The sequence below is a fragment of the Rhamphochromis longiceps genome, linkage group LG23 (genome assembly GCF_057381845.1).
Source record: "Rhamphochromis longiceps isolate RC_006_pf linkage group LG23, R_longiceps_female_GT1.1, whole genome shotgun sequence".
Classification (NCBI taxonomy): domain Eukaryota; kingdom Metazoa; phylum Chordata; class Actinopteri; order Cichliformes; family Cichlidae; genus Rhamphochromis; species Rhamphochromis longiceps.
The window spans coordinates 18,785,300-18,798,540 of record NC_140578.1 but is presented as its reverse complement, the minus strand read 5'-3'; the positions used below and the strand labels follow the sequence as shown (position 1 = coordinate 18,798,540).

The window sequence follows — 13,241 nt, the reverse complement described above, 5'->3', positions numbered from 1 at the left end:
CAATGCTCCTGGGCACCGTTGCAACTTTTGTATATGAGCCCCTCCGACTAATTGCAACCTTATCTTAGCAGAAAAAGAAGCACCCGTAACGCATTTTCGCTGTGAGCAGGGTTTGAACCTGCGCGGGGAACACCCCATTGGATTTCAAATCCAACGCCTTAACCTCTCGGCCATCACAGCTCCTCCACTTCACCTGCACCTTTTGGCCTGTGGTGAGAGATGCCTGCTCCCTGCTCCAACAGCGCTGGTTCTTTTGGAGATCATCACATGCCAGAACACTCCCTAGTCAGAAGTCACTTCTCTGGTAAATACCATTAACAGTCGTTGAAGAGACCATTGTGTGTGAAGTGTAAGGTCGTTTAGTCAGGTAAGATTTCATTCAAGGCTGACAGCACTGGTCTCCTACCCCCATGAATAGCATTTTGGTGCAGACGGCACAAGGAGCCTCTCCAGAGCAGCTTGTGTTTGAGACAGGAGATCATCACGTACAAAAGCACTCCCTTCTGAGCAATCACTTTTTAGGTGTGTGTGAGAGGAAGGTCTTTTATTTTTAGACACTGTCCAAGGACTTTGTCTTTCTCTGACAAGCATCAGTAACAAATATGCATTGTTAAGAATTTGTCTAGCTGGCTTGCAAAGCTCATCAGAGCGTGAGCACTGAATGACAGACACTATATTAGGCCTTTGATTGACTACTGCAAGCGCACTTCAAACCTCGATTTGTATTCTTTTCTCAAAGAGGAGAACCTTTCAAGTATAAAGAGAGATTCTACGTGTGCATGTTGACATGCATGGTCTGAAATGACATGCGTCTTTGGCACAACCTCTTTGCATTCACAAGTTGAACAACCTCCAGTTGCAGAAAAATTGCTTGTGTGGAAAGATGGTCTGGCTTCTCAGAGATTTTCAGAAGTTTTGAGCAGAGGGGCAGGTTTGTGGGACCTTGTGGCGCAATGGTAGCGCATCTGACTCCAGATCAGAAGGTTGCGTGTTCAAATCACGTCAAGGTCAGCCGAGAGTGAGGGGACTGCAGCCTGTGATTCCCTTCCAATAGGAGGTTTTTAGTTGCTTGTGGCATACTCGTCCGTCTGTCCAGAAATTCAGGTCCACGACTCATGACGTGTCTCCAGTGAGTTGTTGATGGTGTCAGTGAACACTGTAGACAACTGATCAGCACAGTGCCTCAGGGTGGATGGAGGCACCGAATTTGGCCCAGCTGCTTTGCATGGGTCCTGTGTCTTAGAGAGTCTGTTTACATCCCTTTCAAGTATGGAAAGAGGTGTGAAGGCACATGGAGAAATTTGTGAGCTTTACTGAGTGGTAGAGGTGATGGGGGAGCCGCAAGTGTTGACCGTCTGGGGAGGGGGCCCGGGTAGCTGGACGTTCCATTGTTTTCTGAAAGCACCAGGTGTGAATACATTGGATAGGTGTGAATAGTAGCTGAATTAGAGGGCTTCTGTAAATGGAACTGAATAAAAATGGCAAACAAAACACTCGCATGCTGCAGGTATACAGAGAGCAATGCCATGAGATACATGTAAACACATAGTTGAAAGAAGTAAAGACTGCACCAAAGAGAAACTCACAAAATTATTGTAAAGAAAAAAACATTCAAATATCAAGTATAAGTTTTTCATTCCGAGCAAACAAACAGTTTTGAATGATAATGAAATCTAAAAGCAGCTTCAGAGCTGGGCTTGGCATTCTGAAGCAAGCTCATCATATCCAGGATAGTTTTTCACTGTGGACAATGTCACTGTGTCCGCTGTGTTGGATACATTCAGATTTCGTGTCTAATGTCGGTGCTTGTGATTACAGACGGTATTACATCTCTACCGATGAGAACTACCATTGACAATCAGCGGGAAGTATTAAGAGCATCGAAGTGCATCAGCAGAGTGTGTTCGTGTAACAGAACGTCGATTTTAGTTAACTAAAGGTAAAATAAGGTTCATTGAAGAGAGTTCATGGGTTTATTTAGGAAGTAAACATACGCAACACCAAGTGTCAGTGTTTTCACGTCTAAGCGTTTACGTGACTATGCGACTCAGTGGCTCACACAATAAGCTCAGTGATTCGAGTTAGCAGCTAACGAGGAAATGGTTTTCCTGACCCTAGCTTAAAATCTGTTGGGCCGCACACGAGACCTGACAAGCAGTCCAAGAAGCTTTGAAGCATTGAACGCTGAGGTGACAAAGATTTATAAAAGTCAGTGTTCAAACGGGTACCGTCCACCTTCAGAATTCCCACAGTTTGTTCATGCAAGATGTTATTGAAGGCCCACTTTTAAGCAGCGCTAGTCTTGTGGTACGTGTGGAGCAGAGTGGCGCAGCGGAAGCGTGCTGGGCCCATAACCCAGAGGTCGATGGATCGAAACCATCCTCTGCTAAGCTCGTCTGTTTTCAGGACGTACTAAACAACTGTGCTCCGAAAGGCTTGCTTACAAGTCTGGGATAGGTTTCCAGGAAGAAGCCATTCACCTTCCAAAAATTGGACAAAACAGACTAAACCCAGAAGTTGCCTAACTAAGAAGCAAATCCTAGTGAATATAACCTGTTCGCCACATCTTCTTCAAAGCCCATTCACTTTGTTACCTCAACAGCGTGACATCACCTGTTTGCAACACAAGAACAACAATGGAGGCAACGGTGTACCTGCTGCTAAAGTGACGGTAAACGGTTGGACCACTGTGTTGCTTTGGGTGTACCCAAATGGCTGGCTGTGTTTGCCGGGAGACCAGTGACCAGGTACTGCCGCCTAACTGAAAACCAAACGTAGCCAGAAAGGATTAAGATTTGTCATTCTAGCCTTTCTATAGCAGTGATAACAAGTAGCCCCCTGCAACAATTTTGATGTCTTGTGTGGAAAGAAGATGGATTGGCTTTGCAGAGATTTTCAGAAGTTTTGGGCAGAGGGGCAGGTTTGTGGGACCTTGTGGGGCAATGGTAGCGCATCTGACTCCAGATCAGAAGCTTGCGTGTTCAAATCACATCAAGGTCAACCAAGAGTGACAGGACTGCAGCCTGTTTGAATTAATATGTGACTCAAAGTCTGTGCACATGCCACTGATCGACATCTCCCACCGTTTTTGTTTATAAAGCCTGGAGAGAAGAAGAGGGACTCTCCTTGGAGACAAGCACATTTTGTACATGAATGATTAGTATGTAAGTACAGTGGTGTGAACCGGTGATTGGAGAACTGTCAATCACTCAATGCTCCTGGGCACCGTTGCAACTTTTGTATATGAGCCCCTCCGACTAATTGCAACCTTATCTTAGCAGAAAAAGAAGCACCCGTAACGCATTTTCGCTGTGAGCAGGGTTTGAACCTGCGCGGGGAACACCCCATTGGATTTCAAATCCAACGCCTTAACCTCTCGGCCATCACAGCTCCTCCACTTCACCTGCACCTTTTGGCCTGTGGTGAGAGATGCCTGCTCCCTGCTCCAACAGCGCTGGTTCTTTTGGAGATCATCACATGCCAGAACACTCCCTAGTCAGAAGTCACTTCTCTGGTAAATACCATTAACAGTCGTTGAAGAGACCATTGTGTGTGAAGTGTAAGGTCGTTTAGTCAGGTAAGATTTCATTCAAGGCTGACAGCACTGGTCTCCTACCCCCATGAATAGCATTTTGGTGCAGACGGCACAAGGAGCCTCTCCAGAGCAGCTTGTGTTTGAGACAGGAGATCATCACGTACAAAAGCACTCCCTTCTGAGCAATCACTTTTTAGGTGTGTGTGAGAGGAAGGTCTTTTATTTTTAGACACTGTCCAAGGACTTTGTCTTTCTCTGACAAGCATCAGTAACAAATATGCATTGTTAAGAATTTGTCTAGCTGGCTTGCAAAGCTCATCAGAGCGTGAGCACTGAATGACAGACACTATATTAGGCCTTTGATTGACTACTGCAAGCGCACTTCAAACCTCGATTTGTATTCTTTTCTCAAAGAGGAGAACCTTTCAAGTATAAAGAGAGATTCTACGTGTGCATGTTGACATGCATGGTCTGAAATGACATGCGTCTTTGGCACAACCTCTTTGCATTCACAAGTTGAACAACCTCCAGTTGCAGAAAAATTGCTTGTGTGGAAAGATGGTCTGGCTTCTCAGAGATTTTCAGAAGTTTTGAGCAGAGGGGCAGGTTTGTGGGACCTTGTGGCGCAATGGTAGCGCATCTGACTCCAGATCAGAAGGTTGCGTGTTCAAATCACGTCAAGGTCAGCCGAGAGTGAGGGGACTGCAGCCTGTGATTCCCTTCCAATAGGAGGTTTTTAGTTGCTTGTGGCATACTCGTCCGTCTGTCCAGAAATTCAGGTCCATGACTCATGACGTGTCTCCAGTGAGTTGTTGATGGTGTCAGTGAACACTGTAGACAACTGATCAGCACAGTGCCTCAGGGTGGATGGAGGCACCGAATTTGGCCCAGCTGCTTTGCATGGGTCCTGTGTCTTAGAGAGTCTGTTTACATCCCTTTCAAGTATGGAAAGAGGTGTGAAGGCACATGGAGAAATTTGTGAGCTTTACTGAGTGGTAGAGGTGATGGGGGAGCCGCAAGTGTTGACCGTCTGGGGAGGGGGCCCGGGTAGCTGGACGTTCCATTGTTTTCTGAAAGCACCAGGTGTGAATACATTGGATAGGTGTGAATAGTAGCTGAATTAGAGGGCTTCTGTAAATGGAACTGAATAAAAATGGCAAACAAAACACCCACATGCTGCAGGTATACAGAGAGCAATGCCATGAGATACATGTAAACACATAGTTGAAAGAAGTAAAGACTGCACCAAAGAGAAACTCACAAAATTATTGTAAAGAAAAAAACATTCAAATATCAAGTATAAGTTTTTCATTCCGAGCAAACAAACAGTTTTGAATGATAATGAAATCTAAAAGCAGCTTCAGAGCTGGGCTTGGCATTCTGAAGCAAGCTCATCATATCCAGGATAGTTTTTCACTGTGGACAATGTCACTGTGTCCGCTGTGTTGGATACATTCAGATTTCATGTCTAATGTCGGTGCTTGTGATTACAGACGGTATTACATCTCTACCGATGAGAACTACCATTGACAATCAGCGGGAAGTATTAAGAGCATCGAAGTGCATCAGCAGAGTGTGTTCGTGTAACAGAATGTCGATTTTAGTTAACTAAAGGTAAAATAAGGTTCATTGAAGAGAGTTCATGGGTTTATTTAGGAAGTAAACATACGCAACACCAAGTGTCAGTGTTTTCACGTCTAAGCGTTTACGTGACTATGCGACTCAGTGGCTCACACAATAAGCTCAGTGATTCGAGTTAGCAGCTAACGAGGAAATGGTTGGCTGACCCTAGCTTAAAATCTGTTGGGCCGCACACGAGACCTGACAAGCAGTCCAAGAAGCTTTGAAGCATTGAACGCTGAGGTGACAAAGATTTATAAAAGTCAGTGTTCAAACGGGTACCGTCCACCTTCAGAATTCCCACAGTTTGTTCATGCAAGATGTTATTGAAGGCCCACTTTTAAGCAGCGCTAGTCTTGTGGTACGTGTGGAGCAGAGTGGCGCAGCGGAAGCGTGCTGGGCCCATAACCCAGAGGTCGATGGATCGAAACCATCCTCTGCTAGGCTCGTCTGTTTTCAGGACGTACTAAACAACTGTCCTCCGAAAGGCTTGCTTACAAGTCTGGGATAGGTTTCCAGGAAGAAGCCATTCACCTTCCAAAAATTGGACAAAACAGACTAAACCCAGAAGTTGCCTAACTAAGAAGCAAATCCTAGTGAATATAACCTGTTCGCCACATCTTCTTCAAAGCCCATTCACTTTGTTACCTCAACAGCGTGACATCACCTGTTTGCAACACAAGAACAACAATGGAGGCAACGGTGTACCTGCTGCTAAAGTGACGGTAAACGGTTGGACCACTGTGTTGCTTTGGGTGTACCCAAATGGCTGGCTGTGTTTGCCGGGAGACCAGTGACCTGGGGCCCGTTCTTCGTACGTCCCTTACTACATCCAAGATCAAATGACACATCCAAGATCAAATCATCGCGCTAACCGTGAGCTCGCTAATCCGGTTCCCCGAACACACCTGCTGTTGACGATCAGTACAGCTGGACGCAGTAATGTGACATCACTGGGTGTCGTAAAAGGGGCCACGCATCGATAGTAGAAACATTGATCGGCAACCCTCTGATTGGTCGTCGAAAATGTCGACGGAGCGCGCTCGGCTCGGTATTTTTCGGCAGCAGAGCAAGAACTCTTGAGTGAGGGATTTCAGGAGTTTCAGAGTTTAATCAGAACGCAAGGGAACACTGCAAAGGCTGCAAAAGCAAGGAGCGAGGGCTGGCAGGAAGTTGCTGACAAATTAAACTCGTAAGTAATTTAATAATAACAATAATAATGGAGTGGATTGATATAGCGCTTTTCAAGGCACCCAAAGCGCTTTACAATGCCACTATTCAGTCACTCTCACATTCACACACTGGTGGAGGCAGCTACAGTTGTAGCCACAGCTGCCCTGGGACAGACTGACAGAAGCCAGGCTGCCATATCGCGCCATCGGCCCCTCTGGCCAACACCAGTAGGCGGTAGGGTAGATTTATTATATTACACTATATTATCCAATATTATATTACATTATATTATAATATGTTATATTTTATCCTCTTTTACATTAGAGCCACGACAGGACCCACTAGAACATGGGAACAGGTAAAAGTGAAATATAAGAATATCCTACAGAATGGTAATATTTATCACTTATATTGCTTTTAGTCTCTTGGAAAGAGACCCTGGAATAATCTGTTTGTTTATAACAGCAACCAAGAAAAGGGCAGAGGAAAAAAAGACAGGTGGTGGTCCTGCACCCCCTCGTCAACAAGTTGGTTAAGTGAATAATACCCTCACGGGAAAATCGATATCTCTCTATGAGCACACTGTCGCGCTGAGCTAAAGGATCCTGTCTATCCCGCAATATACGCTGAATTCTGAGGACTCTCCTTATCAATCTTGCACCTTCCGCAATGGGTGGCTCGCGTATACGGACAGGACATGGCTGCGACAGGCTTCCCAAATCCACCTTCGCTTTTATAGCCGTGGTCTCTCATCTTGATTACACGAAGTAATTTACAATTGCTACTCTGAAATATGAATTAAATCTGTAATAATCACATACATGTAATAGAATGATTAATAGTACATTTCCCTTTTTTAGGAAATGACCTGTGTGAAATCAATAAATGGATCAGGTGCTGCATTGTCTTTAGTTACATTGATGTTATTTATTTATGGTGAAACAGTGGTGGAATATCGCTGTTGCTTTCGTATGATGACGCGGACATACCTGCGTGGCCGCGATCTAATCCTGTTTACATAAAGTAAACCTGCTCCCGAGCAGGTTTACGCTTACGGCTCTGTTGCTATGACAGCAAGTCCCGGATGAGCTTCGGGGAACCGACTGATCCAGGATCACGCGAAATCGTCAACAATCTAATCCGGCTAACCTACTTAGCGAGGTATGAAGAACGGGCCCCAGGTACTGCCGCCTAACTGAAAACCAAACGTAGCCAGAAAGGATTAAGATTTGTCATTCTAGCCTTTCTATAGCAGTGATAACAAGTAGCCCCCTGCAACAATTTTGATGTCTTGTGTGGAAAGAAGATGGATTGGCTTTGCAGAGATTTTCAGAAGTTTTGGGCAGAGGGGCAGGTTTGTGGGACCTTGTGGGGCAATGGTAGCGCATCTGACTCCAGATCAGAAGCTTGCGTGTTCAAATCACATCAAGGTCAACCAAGAGTGACAGGACTGCAGCCTGTTTGAATTAATATGTGACTCAAAGTCTGTGCACATGCCACTGATCGACATCTCCCACCGTTTTTGTTTATAAAGCCTGGAGAGAAGAAGAGGGACTCTCCTTGGAGACAAGCACATTTTGTACATGAATGATTAGTATGTAAGTACAGTGGTGTGAACCGGTGATTGGAGAACTGTCAATCACTCAATGCTCCTGGGCACCGTTGCAACTTTTGTATATGAGCCCCTCCGACTAATTGCAACCTTATCTTAGCAGAAAAAGAAGCACCCGTAACGCATTTTCGCTGTGAGCAGGGTTTGAACCTGCGCGGGGAACCCCCCATTGGATTTCAAATCCAACGCCTTAACCGCTCGGCCATCACAGCTCCTCCACTTCACCTGCACCTTTTGGCCTGTGGTGAGAGATGCCTGCTCCCTGCTCCAACAGCGCTGGTTCTTTTGGAGATCATCACATGCCAGAACACTCCCTAGTCAGAAGTCACTTCTCTGGTAAATACCATTAACAGTCGTTGAAGAGACCATTGTGTGTGAAGTGTAAGGTCGTTTAGTCAGGTAAGATTTCATTCAAGGCTGACAGCACTGGTCTCCTACCCCCATGAATAGCATTTTGGTGCAGACGGCACAAGGAGCCTCTCCAGAGCAGCTTGTGTTTGAGACAGGAGATCATCACGTACAAAAGCACTCCCTTCTGAGCAATCACTTTTTAGGTGTGTGTGAGAGGAAGGTCTTTTATTTTTAGACACTGTCCAAGGACTTTGTCTTTCTCTGACAAGCATCAGTAACAAATATGCATTGTTAAGAATTTGTCTAGCTGGCTTGCAAAGCTCATCAGAGCGTGAGCACTGAATGACAGACACTATATTAGGCCTTTGATTGACTACTGCAAGCGCACTTCAAACCTCGATTTGTATTCTTTTCTCAAAGAGGAGAACCTTTCAAGTATAAAGAGAGATTCTACGTGTGCATGTTGACATGCATGGTCTGAAATGACATGCGTCTTTGGCACAACCTCTTTGCATTCACAAGTTGAACAACCTCCAGTTGCAGAAAAATTGCTTGTGTGGAAAGATGGTCTGGCTTCTCAGAGATTTTCAGAAGTTTTGAGCAGAGGGGCAGGTTTGTGGGACCTTGTGGCGCAATGGTAGCGCATCTGACTCCAGATCAGAAGGTTGCGTGTTCAAATCACGTCAAGGTCAGCCGAGAGTGAGGGGACTGCAGCCTGTGATTCCCTTCCAATAGGAGGTTTTTAGTTGCTTGTGGCATACTCGTCCGTCTGTCCAGAAATTCAGGTCCATGACTCATGACGTGTCTCCAGTGAGTTGTTGATGGTGTCAGTGAACACTGTAGACAACTGATCAGCACAGTGCCTCAGGGTGGATGGAGGCACCGAATTTGGCCCAGCTGCTTTGCATGGGTCCTGTGTCTTAGAGAGTCTGTTTACATCCCTTTCAAGTATGGAAAGAGGTGTGAAGGCACATGGAGAAATTTGTGAGCTTTACTGAGTGGTAGAGGTGATGGGGGAGCCGCAAGTGTTGACCGTCTGGGGAGGGGGCCCGGGTAGCTGGACGTTCCATTGTTTTCTGAAAGCACCAGGTGTGAATACATTGGATAGGTGTGAATAGTAGCTGAATTAGAGGGCTTCTGTAAATGGAACTGAATAAAAATGGCAAACAAAACACTCGCATGCTGCAGGTATACAGAGAGCAATGCCATGTGATACATGTAAACACATAGTTGAAAGAAGTAAAGACTGCACCAAAGAGAAACTCACAAAATTATTGTAAAGAAAAAAACATTCAAATATCAAGTATAAGTTTTTCATTCCGAGCAAACAAACAGTTTTGAATGATAATGAAATCTAAAAGCAGCTTCAGAGCTGGGCTTGGCATTCTGAAGCAAGCTCATCATATCCAGGATAGTTTTTCACTGTGGACAATGTCACTGTGTCCGCTGTGTTGGATACATTCAGATTTCATGTCTAATGTCGGTGCTTGTGATTACAGACGGTATTACATCTCTACCGATGAGAACTACCATTGACAATCAGCGGGAAGTATTAAGAGCATCGAAGTGCATCAGCAGAGTGTGTTCGTGTAACAGAATGTCGATTTTAGTTAACTAAAGGTAAAATAAGGTTCATTGAAGAGAGTTCATGGGTTTATTTAGGAAGTAAACATACGCAACACCAAGTGTCAGTGTTTTCACGTCTAAGCGTTTACGTGACTATGCGACTCAGTGGCTCACACAATAAGCTCAGTGATTCGAGTTAGCAGCTAACGAGGAAATGGTTGGCTGACCCTAGCTTAAAATCTGTTGGGCCGCACACGAGACCTGACAAGCAGTCCAAGAAGCTTTGAAGCATTGAACGCTGAGGTGACAAAGATTTATAAAAGTCAGTGTTCAAACGGGTACCGTCCACCTTCAGAATTCCCACAGTTTGTTCATGCAAGATGTTATTGAAGGCCCACTTTTAAGCAGCGCTAGTCTTGTGGTACGTGTGGAGCAGAGTGGCGCAGCGGAAGCGTGCTGGGCCCATAACCCAGAGGTCGATGGATCGAAACCATCCTCTGCTAGGCTCGTCTGTTTTCAAGACGTACTAAACAACTGTTCTCCGAAAGGCTTGCTTACAAGTCTGGGATAGGTTTCCAGGAAGAAGCCATTCACCTTCCAAAAATTGGACAAAACAGACTAAACCCAGAAGTTGCCTAACTAAGAAGCAAATCCTAGTGAATATAACCTGTTCGCCACATCTTCTTCAAAGCCCATTCACTTTGTTACCTCAACAGCGTGACATCACCTGTTTGCAACACAAGAACAACAATGGAGGCAACGGTGTACCTGCTGCTAAAGTGACGGTAAACGGTTGGACCACTGTGTTGCTTTGGGTGTACCCAAATGGCTGGCTGTGTTTGCCGGGAGACCAGTGACCAGGTACTGCCGCCTAACTGAAAACCAAACGTAGCCAGAAAGGATTAAGATTTGTCATTCTAGCCTTTCTATAGCAGTGATAACAAGTAGCCCCCTGCAACAATTTTGATGTCTTGTGTGGAAAGAAGATGGATTGGCTTTGCAGAGATTTTCAGAAGTTTTGGGCAGAGGGGCAGGTTTGTGGGACCTTGTGGGGCAATGGTAGCGCATCTGACTCCAGATCAGAAGCTTGCGTGTTCAAATCACATCAAGGTCAACCAAGAGTGACAGGACTGCAGCCTGTTTGAATTAATATGTGACTCAAAGTCTGTGCACATGCCACTGATCGACATCTCCCACCGTTTTTGTTTATAAAGCCTGGAGAGAAGAAGAGGGACTCTCCTTGGAGACAAGCACATTTTGTACATGAATGATTAGTATGTAAGTACAGTGGTGTGAACCGGTGATTGGAGAACTGTCAATCACTCAATGCTCCTGGGCACCGTTGCAACTTTTGTATATGAGCCCCTCCGACTAATTGCAACCTTATCTTAGCAGAAAAAGAAGCACCCGTAACACATTTTCGCTGTGAGCAGGGTTTGAACCTGCGCGGGGAACCCCCCATTGGATTTCAAATCCAACGCCTTAACCTCTCGGCCATCACAGCTCCTCCACTTCACCTGCACCTTTTGGCCTGTGGTGAGAGATGCCTGCTCCCTGCTCCAACAGCGCTGGTTCTTTTGGAGATCATCACATGCCAGAACACTCCCTACTCAGAAGTCACTTCTCTGGTAAATACCATTAACAGTCGTTGAAGAGACCATTGTGTGTGAAGTGTAAGGTCGTTTAGTCAGGTAAGATTTCATTCAAGGCTGACAGCACTGGTCTCCTACCCCCATGAATAGCATTTTGGTGCAGACGGCACAAGGAGCCTCTCCAGAGCAGCTTGTGTTTGAGACAGGAGATCATCACGTACAAAAGCACTCCCTTCTGAGCAATCACTTTTTAGGTGTGTGTGAGAGGAAGGTCTTTTATTTTTAGACACTGTCCAAGGACTTTGTCTTTCTCTGACAAGCATCAGTAACAAATATGCATTGTTAAGAATTTGTCTAGCTGGCTTGCAAAGCTCATCAGAGCGTGAGCACTGAATGACAGACACTATATTAGGCCTTTGATTGACTACTGCAAGCGCACTTCAAACCTCGATTTGTATTCTTTTCTCAAAGAGGAGAACCTTTCAAGTATAAAGAGAGATTCTACGTGTGCATGTTGACATGCATGGTCTGAAATGACATGCGTCTTTGGCACAACCTCTTTGCATTCACAAGTTGAACAACCTCCAGTTGCAGAAAAATTGCTTGTGTGGAAAGATGGTCTGGCTTCTCAGAGATTTTCAGAAGTTTTGAGCAGAGGGGCAGGTTTGTGGGACCTTGTGGCGCAATGGTAGCGCATCTGACTCCAGATCAGAAGGTTGCGTGTTCAAATCACGTCAAGGTCAGCCGAGAGTGAGGGGACTGCAGCCTGTGATTCCCTTCCAATAGGAGGTTTTTAGTTGCTTGTGGCATACTCGTCCGTCTGTCCAGAAATTCAGGTCCATGACTCATGACGTGTCTCCAGTGAGTTGTTGATGGTGTCAGTGAACACTGTAGACAACTGATCAGCACAGTGCCTCAGGGTGGATGGAGGCACCGAATTTGGCCCAGCTGCTTTGCATGGGTCCTGTGTCTTAGAGAGTCTGTTTACATCCCTTTCAAGTATGGAAAGAGGTGTGAAGGCACATGGAGAAATTTGTGAGCTTTACTGAGTGGTAGAGGTGATGGGGGAGCCGCAAGTGTTGACCGTCTGGGGAGGGGGCCCGGGTAGCTGGACGTTCCATTGTTTTCTGAAAGCACCAGGTGTGAATACATTGGATAGGTGTGAATAGTAGCTGAATTAGAGGGCTTCTGTAAATGGAACTGAATAAAAATGGCAAACAAAACACTCGCATGCTGCAGGTATACAGAGAGCAATGCCATGTGATACATGTAAACACATAGTTGAAAGAAGTAAAGACTGCACCAAAGAGAAACTCACAAAATTATTGTAAAGAAAAAAACATTCAAATATCAAGTATAAGTTTTTCATTCCGAGCAAACAAACAGTTTTGAATGATAATGAAATCTAAAAGCAGCTTCAGAGCTGGGCTTGGCATTCTGAAGCAAGCTCATCATATCCAGGATAGTTTTTCACTGTGGACAATGTCACTGTGTCCGCTGTGTTGGATACATTCAGATTTCATGTCTAATGTCGGTGCTTGTGATTACAGACGGTATTACATCTCTACCGATGAGAACTACCATTGACAATCAGCGGGAAGTATTAAGAGCATCGAAGTGCATCAGCAGAGTGTGTTCGTGTAACAGAATGTCGATTTTAGTTAACTAAAGGTAAAATAAGGTTCATTGAAGAGAGTTCATGGGTTTATTTAGGAAGTAAACATACGCAACACCAAGTGTCAGTGTTTTCACGTCTAAGCGTTTACGTGACTATGCGACTCAGTGGCTCACA

The 13,241-nt window shown here is 45.2% G+C and overlaps 11 non-coding genes across 11 annotated transcripts; 7 read left to right on the top strand and 4 right to left on the bottom strand.

The window, feature by feature from the left end:
- Positions 1 to 97: 97 nt before the first annotated feature.
- On the bottom strand, positions 98 to 180 carry trnas-uga (transfer RNA serine (anticodon UGA)). Its single transcript has one exon. It is a non-coding gene; the product is annotated as a tRNA-Ser (tRNA).
- Positions 181 to 939: 759 nt separating this feature from the next.
- Positions 940 to 1,011, top strand: trnaw-cca (transfer RNA tryptophan (anticodon CCA)). The gene has a single exon. It is a non-coding gene; the product is annotated as a tRNA-Trp (tRNA).
- A 1,306-nt stretch (positions 1,012 to 2,317) lies between these two features.
- trnam-cau (transfer RNA methionine (anticodon CAU)) lies at positions 2,318 to 2,389 on the top strand. Its single transcript has one exon. It is a non-coding gene; the product is annotated as a tRNA-Met (tRNA).
- A 918-nt stretch (positions 2,390 to 3,307) lies between these two features.
- On the bottom strand, positions 3,308 to 3,390 carry trnas-uga (transfer RNA serine (anticodon UGA)). Its single transcript has one exon. It is a non-coding gene; the product is annotated as a tRNA-Ser (tRNA).
- Positions 3,391 to 4,149: 759 nt separating this feature from the next.
- Positions 4,150 to 4,221, top strand: trnaw-cca (transfer RNA tryptophan (anticodon CCA)). Its single transcript has one exon. It is a non-coding gene; the product is annotated as a tRNA-Trp (tRNA).
- Positions 4,222 to 5,526: 1,305 nt separating this feature from the next.
- Positions 5,527 to 5,598, top strand: trnam-cau (transfer RNA methionine (anticodon CAU)). The gene has a single exon. It is a non-coding gene; the product is annotated as a tRNA-Met (tRNA).
- A 2,471-nt stretch (positions 5,599 to 8,069) lies between these two features.
- trnas-uga (transfer RNA serine (anticodon UGA)) lies at positions 8,070 to 8,152 on the bottom strand. Its single transcript has one exon. It is a non-coding gene; the product is annotated as a tRNA-Ser (tRNA).
- Positions 8,153 to 8,911: 759 nt separating this feature from the next.
- Positions 8,912 to 8,983, top strand: trnaw-cca (transfer RNA tryptophan (anticodon CCA)). The gene has a single exon. It is a non-coding gene; the product is annotated as a tRNA-Trp (tRNA).
- A 1,305-nt stretch (positions 8,984 to 10,288) lies between these two features.
- trnam-cau (transfer RNA methionine (anticodon CAU)) lies at positions 10,289 to 10,360 on the top strand. Its single transcript has one exon. It is a non-coding gene; the product is annotated as a tRNA-Met (tRNA).
- A 918-nt stretch (positions 10,361 to 11,278) lies between these two features.
- Positions 11,279 to 11,361, bottom strand: trnas-uga (transfer RNA serine (anticodon UGA)). The gene has a single exon. It is a non-coding gene; the product is annotated as a tRNA-Ser (tRNA).
- Positions 11,362 to 12,120: 759 nt separating this feature from the next.
- trnaw-cca (transfer RNA tryptophan (anticodon CCA)) lies at positions 12,121 to 12,192 on the top strand. Its single transcript has one exon. It is a non-coding gene; the product is annotated as a tRNA-Trp (tRNA).
- Positions 12,193 to 13,241: the final 1,049 nt, after the last annotated feature.